A 12472-nucleotide genomic window follows, 5' to 3' on the forward strand; every position below is an offset into this window, starting at 1 on the left:
TTAATATGGTGTCCGATCTCAATTCCAGCCAATTTTGCATTGAAAAGTCAAACGGCGCTCCTTCCCTTCCAAGCTCTGCCATGCGCCCAAACAGTGGTTTTCGTGCATATATATGTGGCATCAGCGTACTCAGGACAAATTGTACAACAACTTTTGGGGTCCAATTTCTCCTGTTACCCTTGCTAAAATAAAACAAATTGGATCTGAAGTAAATTTTTAGTGAAAAAAAGTTAAATATTCATTTTTTTAATAATTCCAAAAATCCCTGTGAAGCACCTGAAGGGTTAATAAACTTCTTGAATGTGGTTTTAGACACCTTCAGGGGTGCAGTTTTTAGAATGGTGTCACTTTTGGGTATTTTCTATCATATAAACCCCTCAAAGTGACTTCAAATGTGATGTGGTCCCTAGAACAATGGTGTTGTAAAAATGAGAAATTGCTGCTTAAATTTTAACCCTTATAATTGTGCTGATATATAGTAAACATGTGGGAAATGTTATTTATTAAGTATTTTATGTGACATGTGGCATCCTCTGAGTCCCCTTGCTCCTATATGACTGACTTTTTGGAGAATTAATGTAGTTGTGGCTGAGGTACATACAGTTTACCCAGCCTCTGGCTTGCTAGCTGAGTCTTGTAGTCCTCTACTAGTCTTAGGACCGGTTCCCCCACTTTGACCTGGTCCCTCCACTTCTGGATACAGGCCCCATGGGTGGCTTATGTACTTCCCGTGCCCCAAGGACCCCTTCTGTCCTCCTTGGAGCATCCTTCAGGCACACCTCACAACTCTCTCTCTAGCTCTTCCTACTGCACTCCTCATTTCTGTCTCCTCACGTCCTCACTAATTCTCCTCACACTCTGTTCGCCCTCACTCCTGCTCTCACTCCCCTCTGACTGACTCTTTCCAGAACAATCTTCTTACCTCAGCACTAACTCCTCCCACCAACTGTCACTCCCCTAAGCTCCACCTCTTCTCTACCTTCCTCACTCATTCCCCAACACTCTTTCCTAGCTGGCCTGGGATGAGGCCAGCCTCCCTAAGGGTACACCCAGATGCCCTGACTGAACTGGTGTGTGTTGGGTGCGAGTGTTAAGAGTCCTGGGTAGTGCTCCCTCCTTACCTGAGAGTGGGATACCACACCTCTGGATGAGGTGCAGTACTTCTGTGGTGACGGAACCGGAAGGACGCTGCTATAAAAGAGTCGCATGGCCGCATGGCCATGCGCTAGTATAGACCAAGTATAGACCATGTGGAGTGAGTGTTGTATGCATGTATGAATGTCTCTGGTGAATGACTCATTGGAAACCCCTACCCTTGGTACGCATGTGTTGTGCAGCCTAGCCTGTCAAGCGCCAAGGTCTAGGTGTAGGTAGAGGCAGAGTCTGAGACTAGAATCAGTGTCCACCGGTGGCTCTACACACCACAGTGCACGTGCTCGACACTCCTCCCTGGTCAGCATCTATAGTGGTGTCCGCAGGTGCGACGCCATGTGCTCTGAAGGTCTAGTGGGACTCTGACCCCGTGTCCTTGGGGCAGAGCTCTGTGACCACATTCTGAACGCCCCCTTGCCAAGCTCTGTGAGTGCTAACAGACTCCAGCATTTAAGTTTCGCAGTACTGCGGCTCTGTGACGTAACAGAGTCCGCTCCTGTTCACACCGGGTGACGTTATCCCGCGTGTGACCTTTTATATACCGACATTACTAAGCAGCAGTTTACCACCTCTGCACGGTGGACCATGGGCTGCGAACGCACCTTACTACCATCATATTATTTGGTGCGTTTCGCAAGCCCGTAACAATTCTGTTGTGGAGTCACACGGTGAAAAAATTCTCTAAGCTATAGGTAAGGATGGGCAACATGGGCCGCATGTAAAGATGCATCAAAATATGGGGGAACTCTTATGATGACAGGAACTGCACATGCTTGGTTAGCTGATCGGGCACTGGGAGAACGAAATGGAATAACGCCAGTGAGCATACTCCAGAAGATGAAAGATTGTTATTTTTTGAATGGAGCATTATTTTTAATAACTGCAAAACCATTTATTTACACTTTTTTTGTTTAGTTAAATGTATTCTTTATGGAGGCACAACCCCTTTAAGTGACTATTTCAAAAGTGGTTGTTGAGCTGCTTCAGTTATCTGGAAAGGAGTTGCACAAAGGTAATCAGCCATAGGAGAAAGAACCAAACTCAGTACATGATCCAGGAGAGGTCAGTAACAGAATGTAATTGTAAAATACTGTTTGGGCTTATCATTCGCTATGTATTGGAAGAAGCAAACCACTGTATCTGCCTATCTTGGGTAATCCTATGCAGAATGATAGCAGTGCTGGTAATGACTGCTCCAATATGACAAGGCTTTTCAGAGCTTCATCCTCAGGGTTGGTTGGGGATCCAATGGTCAGATCCATACCAGTCCAGAATTATCACCTATCAGTTCAAAAGAAAAAAGATGCTTCCTCCATAATCTGGAACTCTCTGCCTCAACACATCAGACTTTTGCCTACCACGGAAACCTTCAAACAGAACCTGAAGACCCACCTCTTCCGACAAGCCTACAACCTGCAATGATCCTCAGTCTACTGAACTGCTGCACGACCAGCTCTATCCTCTCCTAATGTATCCTCACCCATCCCCTGTAGACTGTGAGCCCTCAAGGGCAGGGTCCTCTCTACATCTGTACTTGTGTGTGCCTTGTATTGCTTAGGTTTATTGTACTTATCTATGTATGCCCCTTTTTCACATGTAAAGTGCCATGGAATAAATGGCGCTATAAAATGAATAAATATAATAATAATAATAATAATAATAATAATAATAATAAAAAACCTAAGAGTATTTCTTCAGCAGAATACTAATTTGCTAGTGTAGTGGCACCCCAGTATAGAAGGAAGATGTAATATTTAATTGAAGAAGAACACATGTGGCCTAGTTCTACTACCCTCCTGCTCCTCTGCCAGTTTTGCTGCCGATGTTCTTGATAAAGACCTTTGAAATATTAAGCAATATCTGCCTCTTACATCACCACATCAAACAAAAAGTATAAAGAGAATGATACTAGTCATCTTTCTCTCCGTTCTGTGCTTAGGATATACAACATTGATAATTGGGATGATGCTCGATTTCCCATACACAACTCCTTTCCAACAGTGTTGTCTTGTTTGCGTTTGAATCTTGGTATAGTAATTTACTGCTAATCAACTGTCTGTACCTTGCTCCACTTTCCAATGCCTGCACCCTTTGCTGTTGTTTATGCAAGGTTTTCCTACTACTCGGTACTCGCCCGAGCATCTCATTGCTCGAGATGATCGGAGCTCTCTGAGTATTTCCAGGCTTGTTCAGTGGGAGCTCGGGTCCCCACCCTGCATGTTTGGTGCTCTTTAGAGAGCCAATGAACATTCAGACATTGTCTGCCACAAACTTTAATGCCGCAGCCATGTTGGTTGTGGCATTACAGTGATTGGCTGGCCGCACAACGTCATCAAGTCTATATCAGACCTAGCGCTGCCATGCTCGTCACAGTCTACTACAAAATCAGACAATGTAGGGAGAGTTACTTCTGAGCTAGGGAGATATTTGCTTGTGTCTTAGCTAGTGTAGGTATACCACAATATATTAGACACAAATCCATCTCAACTAACAATACTTCTGAGGACTAATCCAGCTGCATAGATATCAGTGCTAGGCAGGCAGGCAGTGTATGTCTGAGACTGCAGTGCTTATAGCAAGAGGGTCCATTTCAGTTCTGTCTGCTGCTGCTGCTTTTACAAATATTTCTAGACATAGCCCCAGGTATCAGGGGCCAGAAATAATTGTTTTGGATCTTAATTCTGATTATTTTCTTAAAAAGCAATCCAGAGAACACTGTTTTTCTGCTATATTTGCTTGTTGGCACTGCAGAATACATCCAGGTCCTTTCCATATTACAGTGCTAAAAATCCATGTATTTAAAACAGAGATGAGCAACTTTGCCTTTTTTAGGGTCTAGTCGTGTTTCATGAAACCCGACACGTTCAAAAGTTCGATTCGAACGAAATCGGCCGACTATCGTGAAAAGTCGAAGGTCCGACTGAAACACGAAACCCAATGCAAGCCACTGGGGAAGCAAAGTCGGCAGGGAGTGGAGGACAATAAACACACCTACATGCCGGACTGCTTTTTTAACGTGCACGAAAACTCTCTCCCTCCCCGGACGCTGCACATGTCATCTCGTTGCCCACAGTGTACATCCTTGCTCAGTAGCTGAAAAAAGTCACGTGCAAGCATTCTGGGAAATCCGACTTTGGCGCTCATTTTGCCGACCGCATGGCCGACTTCACGCAGTGGTCGGGTTTCGGTCGGCGAAACCCGACTTTGCCATAAGTCGGCGACTTATGAATCTGGCCGACCTGTTTCGCTCAACTCTAATTTAAAACTGTGGTTTGTCCATCACACGGATCAGAGATAAAAAGTGCGCTCAAAATTCTGCTATTTCTGGCCTCCATTTAAATTTTGTTGCAGTGTGTTAGCAAAGTTATTGACACCAGTTTGCTGGTTAAAATAGTTACCTACAGGCCCAGATATTTAAAACTGTGGGTTGTCCGTCACATTGATCAGAGATAAAATGTACGCTCAAAATTCTGCCATTTCTGGCCTCCATTTAAATTTTGCTGCAGTGTGTTAGCGAAGTTATTGACAACAGTTTGCTGGTAAAAATAGTTATCTACAGGCCAGCTATTTAAAACTGTGGTTTTTCCGTCACACGTATCAGAGATAAAAATTGCGCTAAAAAATCTGCCATTTCTGGCCTCCATTTAAAATTTGTTGCAGTGTGTTAGTGAAGTAATTGACATCAGTTTGCTGGTAAAAAATAGTTACCTATCGGCCAGCTATTTAAAACTGTCATTTGTCCGTCACACAGATCACATATAAGTTCACTCCAAATTCAGCCATTTGTAGTGAATGTGGAAAATATTGTCCTCCATTTAAAATAGGCAAGGTGCGTGGCAAAGGATGGGGAACTGGATGTAATGGTGATGGTGCATGCAAAGACCGAGGCAGAGGCTGTGGGCAAGCTAAAATTGTGCCACCACAAACACCCACATCCTCTCACCTGACCTTCCTGTCCCAATTACTAGGGGACCACAGTATATCGCTATTTAACCAAGAGCAGTGTCAGGTTTGTTGGTTGGATAGCGGGTAATGCTTCCAGTCATTTTGCCACCACCACCACCCTATCTTCCACACGGTCAAATCTCAGTAGCCGTGAGTCTGGACCGCATATTCCTCACTCTGATCCTCCTTCCTCCCACCATGCCGAGTGTCTCGAGGCAACTGATCCCTAACTTGGAGACTCCGAAGAGCTATTCACTTTTCCATTTATAGATTTGGGCCTCTCACCCGGTCCACTTGAAGTGGGGCATGAGGAGATCGCATGTAGCAATGCCCAAATATTTGAGCAGCCACGGTCACACGAAGGCGACACTGGAAAAGTGTGACAAGAGGTGGACGATGATGATACACAATTGCCAGAAAGTCAGGAGGAGGACCAGGGTGCGGAAGTGGAAGATAATGTGATGGATGATATAGTAACTGACCAAACCTGGCAAGAGGACATGCAGAGCGAGGACAGCAGCACACAGGGGGAGGGAGCTGTAGCACCACAACAGGCAGGAAGAAGCAGTGTGGTGACCGCAGACAGAAGGCGGGCAACTGTTCCCTGTAACACCAACACGACGGAAGCCATTTGCACCACCTGCCAGGCCAGCATTAGCAGGGGTAGGAAAACTACCAGTCTGACCAGCACCAGCATCATCAGGCATATGGCAGCAAAGCACCTGACTTTGTGGGCCAAACCGCAGAGTCTAGAAACAGTGTCTGCGGGTGACACCACTGCTTTGTCTGTTGTTGTGCTTGCAAGACAATCTCATGTACATGGTACATGCGAAGATGCCTCCTGTCCTGCGTCTGTCATTGCACATGCCCAACTAGCACCATCAGCAAGCATGTCCACGTCCTTGTCCTAGGACAGCGTTCAGTTGTCCATACCCCAATCCTTGGAACGCAAGCGCAAATATGCAGCTAACACCCCACAGGCCGCACAACTAAATTCACACATTTCGAGGCTGCTTGCATTCGAAATGTTGCCTTTTAGGCTCATAGTGACGGAAGCTTTCTGAAACCTGGCCATCCCTCGGTACTTGGTCCACAGCCACCACTATTTCTCCCGGTGTGCAGTCCCCGCATTACAGAAGCACGTGTCCCACAACATTAGCCATGCCCTCAACAATGCAGTTACTTGGAAAGTCCACCTAACCACGGACAAGTGGACAAGTGTCTGTGGGCAGGGATGGTACATCTCGTTGACGGCACACTGGGTTAACATAGTGGAAGCCGGGACTCAGTTGGTCCTTGGGATGGAACACGTCCTCCCGACGCCAGGGATTGCGGGCTCTAGGTTAATCAGGGTTGCCCTCACGGTCTGCAACTCCTGCACCTCATCCTCCTCCACTTCAGCCTCCATCTTCAAAATGGCCACATCAGTCACAAGCTGGAAGCACTGCAGCAGTGTGTCAGCCAAGCGGCAACAGGCTGTGCTGAAGCTAATATCTTTAGGTGAGAAAGCGCACAATGCTGAAGAGTTGTGGAAGCTCTGAAATAGCAGGCAGATCTGTGGCTGAGACCGCTAAACCTACAGCCAGGCATTGTCTTGTGTGACTATGGCCAGAACCTGGTGGCGGCTCTGAGGCGAGCTCACATACGTACCATGCCTGACCCAGTTGATTAACCTCATGGTTCAGCGGTTTCTCAAAACTTACCCAGAGCTGCCAGATCTGCTTGTCAAAGTACACCACCTGCCCATTTTAGAAAGTCAGCTACAGCTTCCGCTGCCCTTGCCGTGCTTCAGCAGTGTTTGCACCTTCCGGCACACTGACTGGTGTGTGATGTTCCCACACATTGGATCGCTACACTGCAGATGTTGGAAAGGATTTGTGAGCAGGAGGGTAGTTGTTGACTACCAGCATCAACAAGGACATCAGTATTCAGTTCAGACTCCACAAATAAGACCTCAGGAGTGGACATGGATGTTAGACATATGTACCATCTTCCAAAACTTTGAGGACTCCACCAAGATGTTGAGCAGCGATGATGCCATAATTAGCATCACTATCCTGTTTCTCTGCATTCCCAAACGCTCTCTGCTCACAATGAAAGAGGATTCATTGCAGGTGGAACACAATGAGATGGAGCAAGGAACCATACAGGGTGATTACACACAGCTCATCCTCATCTCATCCCAATGTGGATTGAGTGACAATGAAGAAGAGGAGGAGGAGTAACAGGAGCAAGTTTCATGAGCTGTAAACAGTACTACCTGCACAACTGTCATACCGTCTGTTCAGCGTGGATGGCCTGAGGACAGGGAGGAGGAAGAGAACATGGTCAGTCATCCTCTCGGTGAGGACATGGAAGTCTTGCCTGTTAGTAGTCTATCACGCATGGCTGAGTTTATGGATTGCTGCCTTTCCGTAACCCTCATGTTCTCAAACTTTTGTGTGACAAAACTTTTGTGTGACAGTCATTACGAGTTGGTGACACGGTAACCAACCAGTAATGTCATTACTGACTGGTGACACTTCTAGACCCATGCTACAAAGAGAACTTTCTATTACTTATTCCCGAGGCAGACAGGTCTTCTAAAATGGGGCAGTAGCAGAAGGTTCTTGTGGAATTATTAAAACATTTCCCATTTGATAACGCTGGTGGCAGAGGTCACAGTTCTTTGGACAACCAAGGAGTACAGGCGAGAGCGACACAACTCCAATCCAGAAAAGGCAGGGGAACATTGACAAAGTTCTGGGAGAGTTTTCTCAGACCCTCCCATTGTACAGGCCCTGATGTGAGGGATACTCTCACAAGGAGTGCAAAGTTTGGGAAGATGCTGACCTTGCTGACCGTACCAACGTCCTCTGTGATTCCTCTGTGCCTTTTAATTATTGGGTATCTGAGCTGGACACGTGGCATGAACTGGCTCTCTATGCCTTGTAGGTCCTGGCATGCCCTGCCACTAGTGTTTTGTCAAAGTGGGTTTTTAATGCTGCTTGTGGAATTACAACTGATAAGCACATCCGCCTGTCAACTGAAAATTCTGACAGGCTGACTTTTATAAAAATTAACAAGGGCTGGATTTGGCGAGTCTTCTCAACACCACCGAATGATAGCAGCGTAACATAAACTCAAATCCAGTGTCTTTTTTTGGAATGTCTCTTTTCATGCACCTCTTCCCACCCACACAAGGGTATATGCTTCCTGATTTTGGCTATTTGCTGTTGCTCTCTTCCTTCTCCTCATATTCATCCTCTACCACCATATCATTAGGGTGACCATGGTCCGCGATGCAACACCCACATAATTTTTTTAAAGGGTGTTTATGATGGCCGTTAAAAAAATTGGTATACAGTATGTTCATGTATAACTCCCAGGGGTAAATGTTTGTCAGCCCATACACTTAGTGCATGGGCAATACAAGTATAGGAGACAATCTCCTTTCTAATGGGAACATTTTTTCATGAGGCCCTCCTCTACATCTCTTCAAAGGGGCATTGGAGTGCCTCCAAATTTTTGGCAGCCCTTGCATACACTGCATAGGCAAACACTAAGGGAGATCCACTTCCTAATAATGGAAACATTTTCTCATAATGCCCTACTCTACATCTCTTCAAAGTGAGAAGAGATCTCAGTTTTTTGTGAGTCGTTCCTACTCCCTTCAATTTTTGGGGGCATTTCTGTGCACTTGAACATTATGAATTAAAATGCGTTTTGGGGGTTTTAGTCTTATCTCTTCAAAGTGGCATTGAGTGCCTCCAAATTTTTGGCAGCCCTTGCTTTCACTGCATAAGCAAACCATATAGAAGACCTACTTCTTAATATTGGGATCATTGTTTTCAGGGGGCCCTCCTGTACGTCTCTTCAAAGGGGTATTGGGGTGCATCCAAATTTTGGGCAGCCTTTGCATTCACTGCATAGGCAAACAGTATGGGAGACCCACTTCCTAATAATGGGAACATTTTTTTCAGGAGGCCCTCCTGTACGCCTCTTCAAAGGGGTATTGGGGTGCATCAAAGTTTTGGGCGAACCTGCCACTCACTGCATATGCAATAACAGTATTGGTGACCTACTGTTTAATAATGGGAACAGCAAAGCATAGCTGGCTGATGGCTCTCTAAGAATAATGAGGGCTGACTGCTGGCCCTTTAAGAATAGTAAAGGTCGCCTGATTGCCCTACAAAAATAGGCTTTGTGACTTTCAGAGAACAACCTTCATAAATGAAACAGGATGTGCCTGATGACGTGTCACACATCATATGGTCAGATAAGGTTGTAAAATGTTAAAATGACATTTCCCAGTGAATGCATTTGTCTTGGTTAAAAGCAGTGCTGAAGTTCAAAAATGCATCAAAAACACTCCATGAAAACATAGCCCAAGGTGTGGAGGAGCAATTTTGTTTTTGGTTATTTATTTTGCCTTATATACAAGTCATTACCCTGGAAAGGATGTTCCTTAACATATTTCCCAGGAAAATCAATTTAGGTTTTGTTTTTGTATGTTTTATTGTGAGTCTGTAAAAGTGACGTAAGATTCTGACAACATTGTTCACAGTAGTGACCTGGGAGTCAGAAATGCTTCCATGGGTCATCCCCATGCTGTTTCCATGTCATTTGAGCAATGTTCCCATCGATTTCTGCAATTTCTAGTCCCTCTGCAGACCGCCGGAAAAATGGTCTAGTTTTCCCATAGACTTACATTGGGCTCGTTGTTCGGGTCGAGCACCCGAGCATTCCAATTTGCTCGATCCAAGCAACGAGCACCCGAGCATTTTAGTGCTCACCCATCACTACTAGTTATCTGAGAAACTCCTTTGATATTAATACCCAAGGCCTTTAGTTCCATGTTTATGTTTGCTTTTGAAACAAATCTCCCATCTGGATAATCATCTCATGAGAAAGCTCTTGATTGTTTATTATTTATCTGCATTTAAAGCTTGGCTCAGAATGCTCAATAACCATTTGTTTGCTATAAGCATTTCAAACTCTTCCATGCCAATCCTGTTGAGTTTCTCACTTTAACGTTGCGACCACAAAGTGTACTCAACTCTGCCACCAGTATTTCATTGCCTGTTCCTCACTGCTGCCTGGGGTTAGCCAGTTGCTTGCTGCTTGCCTATATCTCTGCCATTGACCATCTGTTTGGTAAAACACACAACTTTGTCAATAACCATTTGTTTACTGCAATTCCTGGAGTTACTATACACGTACAGTTCCTATGTATTGCCACACTCTTTGCTCTGTGTCTTCTTGAGTTTTCTTCTCCACTTGTCTGTTTGTTATCCTGCATACTATGTTGTTATAGTCCTCGCTAATTCAATTGCCATCCGACAAGTTCGGCCCACTGTGCCATTAGTTTGTGTTGTTCACCCTGACCTATGGCTTGAGACTCTACCTCACCAGATAAGCCCATGACAATCTCCATCTGAATTGCTAATACAACAGATGAAATCCAACCTTCAGAGAAATTTTAAAAGTAAAAACTTTAAATCTAATTAATTACAGAGTGTTGAAATTACTTATTTTTAGATGACTCATTCCTTAAAACGCATTGCCCTGTAATTGTTAACCAAATGTTTTTCACATTAAATAATTACTTTTTACTACAGCATGTCTGCCAGTCATTTTTATTTATTTCCAGACTGCTCTGACAGATCTTTTATATTATTTTCAAGCCTGACTGGGCATTAGACTGGCTTTAGAGGAGTACAAGGAATTTTACTACCACCTTTTGTTCATAAGCCGTTTAGCAATATTGAAGTTTTACCTTGCACAACATTTAAAAAACTAGATATATTCAAAGACATGCAACATGCAAAATGGAAGAAAAATCTCTCTGGAGGTAGCATAAATGAATTATTATAGTACAGATAATGATTACTCTTCTAGAACAAAGTATACCACCTTCCTTATTATTTCACTACCACAGAAATTAAATCTGTACCATTCTTATACACAATCCAGATCCTTATACAATTAATCCAAAAAACTCGATAAACAAATAATGGATTTATGGGAGTCTACACTTTACTTTTTGTTACATTTCGTACAAGGAACTGAAAATTTGTAAGTTTATTGTCTAAAAAGTAGAGTTGTTGGCATGTTGTTATGCACAGTACCATTGTCCCTGTGGCTGCCATATTTTTTAAAAACTGAAGTGGTTGTAAGTTTCCAAGCTAGAGATTTCTTCCATTTGTTTAGTTTCATTTATCCTTTCTCTGATTGATGAAGAGTCTGGCTAGAGATAGTGAAATGGAAGAGTAAACTAGCAGTTTCTGGGTGCTGAGGTCAAAAAGTAAGATTTTGATAACCTAAAAGAAATAGTTTAGTTTGACAAAATAACCTTTTATATAGATCTATTCTATGACTCTCCAAAATACATTTATGGTTTCACAGTTCAATCACATGTGAAAAATAGAACCAGCGTGTGTACTCCTAGAACAAAGGTCAGAATCATAAAAATTGTGAGAGTAATAAGAAAAATTTGATTGGTGTAGTAGTTCTGATGTTGCATACCACTAGAGTTGAGCGAAACAGGTCGGCCAAATTCAGAATCCGCCGACTTTTGCTAAAGTCGGGTTTCGCCGATCGAAACCCGACCATAATGGGAGGTCGGCCATGAGGTCGCCGACTTGAGCGCCAAAGCCGTGTTTCCCACAATCCTTCCAGCGCCTATTTTCAGCCAATCATGAAGGACGCACACTGTGGGCAACGCGATTACGTCGGCAGCGGCCCCACCATGTTAGAGAAGGGCATGCAAGTGATTGGCTGGCTTTGTGTGGCATCACAGTGCCTATAAAAGGCCGTGACCGCCGACCGCCATCTTACTTCTGCCGATCTTAGCATAGGGAGAGGTTGCTGATCATTCTCAATAGGGAGAGTGTTTAGGCAGGGAAAAAGAAAAAAAAATTGCTTGTGCTGATAGCGAATGTCACTGTAAAACACAACTATGTAGTGTGCAGTGACAGGGGAGGCTATATATGTGTGCAGCAGCTCTGTTGGTTATTAGGCTGCCCTATAAGGCTCCCTGATAGCTGCATTGCTGTTTGCACACTGCTGTGCAGAGGGCTTTTTTAAAAGCAAAAATATTTTTATTCCTTTTTTCTGCACAGTTACCAATCCTTCATTTTTTTACACTTTTTTGTGCAGCAGCTCTGTTGGTGATTAGACTGCCTTATAGGCTCCCTGATAGCTTTATTTCTGTTTGCACACTGCTGTGCTGACTGCTTTTTTAAAAGCAAAAATCCTTTATTCCTTTTTTGTGCAGAGTAGATACTGAGCGTACATTTTTGCACACACTGTATAGAGGTGTACGCTCCTCACACACTACCGTGTATCGGCTGGTATCACGGATAAATACATGCTATATGTGTGTGACTCCGTA

The sequence above is a fragment of the Dendrobates tinctorius genome, unplaced genomic scaffold, assembly GCF_039654945.1.
Source record: "Dendrobates tinctorius isolate UK_male_01 unplaced genomic scaffold, ASM3965494v1 ptg000133l, whole genome shotgun sequence".
Lineage (NCBI taxonomy): Eukaryota > Metazoa > Chordata > Amphibia > Anura > Dendrobatidae > Dendrobates > Dendrobates tinctorius.